Here is an 882-nt window from a genome sequence, read left to right on the forward strand (position 1 = left end):
ACAGGTTTCCCTTGCCAGCTGCTGGGGTTAGGTTCCTGAAAGTTCCTGTGGTTGGCAAAACTGTGGTTGGCAAGACAAATGGCTTATGGGGAAAATGGTAGGTGGCGAGCTGATGCGCAGCCACGGAAAAACATGGTTACTCAAAACTATACCATGGTAGCCAAAATGGTATATAGAATATTAAGCATGGAAAACTGTGGCTGGCAAGGGAAACCTGCACTGGCAGGGTGGTGGGCTTGGAAAAGTGTATTGGTGTCCCCTATGATGTATTTTGCTGGAAGGATGTAGCTGACAGGAGTCTTTTAACCTTTTCTAGACTTCAGTCTGTTGTCCCTTTTCTTTTTCCAGAGGCAAAGGAGAGTCCAAAGCAAAGCTGAAGAGGTCCCAGAGTTTTGGGGTCGCCAGTGCAAGCAGCATTAAGCAAATTCTTTTGGATTGGTGTCGCTCAAAAACCATAGGATACAAGGTGAGGAGACCCTGTCCCTTTCTGAGCTTTTCCTTCCAAATTCCTCACAAATATTTTTTAGAGAAACTGTACTGAAAAATTTGCATTCTGCTGTTATTGAAAAGCAATCTAAAACACTCCAAGCAATTGCTTATATTCATTCCAAGACTTCAAGGCCCTAAGAAAATGCAGTTTGATGTGTGTTGCTACATGTATACTGCACGTGCAAAAGTAAGTGCACATGAGCAATTCCATTGAAGTTAATGAGACTTTTCACATAAGAGCAAAAGTGAATGCTTAAGTGCCTTGCTAGATGGAGCACTTTATAGGTGTACAGTCTTTACGTTGCATTAGTGCATTTTCTCTTCATTACAGGGTTTGAGTGCATGTACCTTATGTATGGATGACATCTGAATAGGGATGGAGATTGCTCTGTG

General features: G+C 42.5%; 2 protein-coding genes across 6 annotated transcripts in view; both read left to right on the forward strand.

Moving 5' to 3' along the window:
- CPNE1 (copine 1) overlaps window positions 1-882 on the forward strand; it is a 106,775-nt gene that overhangs the window by 77,071 nt on the left and 28,822 nt on the right. The gene's annotated exons all lie outside the window — the stretch shown is intronic.
- LOC109293192 (smoothelin-like protein 2) overlaps window positions 332-882 on the forward strand; it is a 69,946-nt gene continuing 69,395 nt past the window's right edge. The window contains exon 1 of the mRNA XM_019511005.1: window positions 332-466. The gene's annotated coding sequence lies outside the window, so the exon portion shown is untranslated. The remainder of the gene's footprint in view (window positions 467-882) is intronic.

Source organism: Gavialis gangeticus, unplaced genomic scaffold (assembly GCF_001723915.1).
Source record: "Gavialis gangeticus isolate Ggan-Ray unplaced genomic scaffold, GavGan_comp1, whole genome shotgun sequence".
Classification (NCBI taxonomy): domain Eukaryota; kingdom Metazoa; phylum Chordata; order Crocodylia; family Gavialidae; genus Gavialis; species Gavialis gangeticus.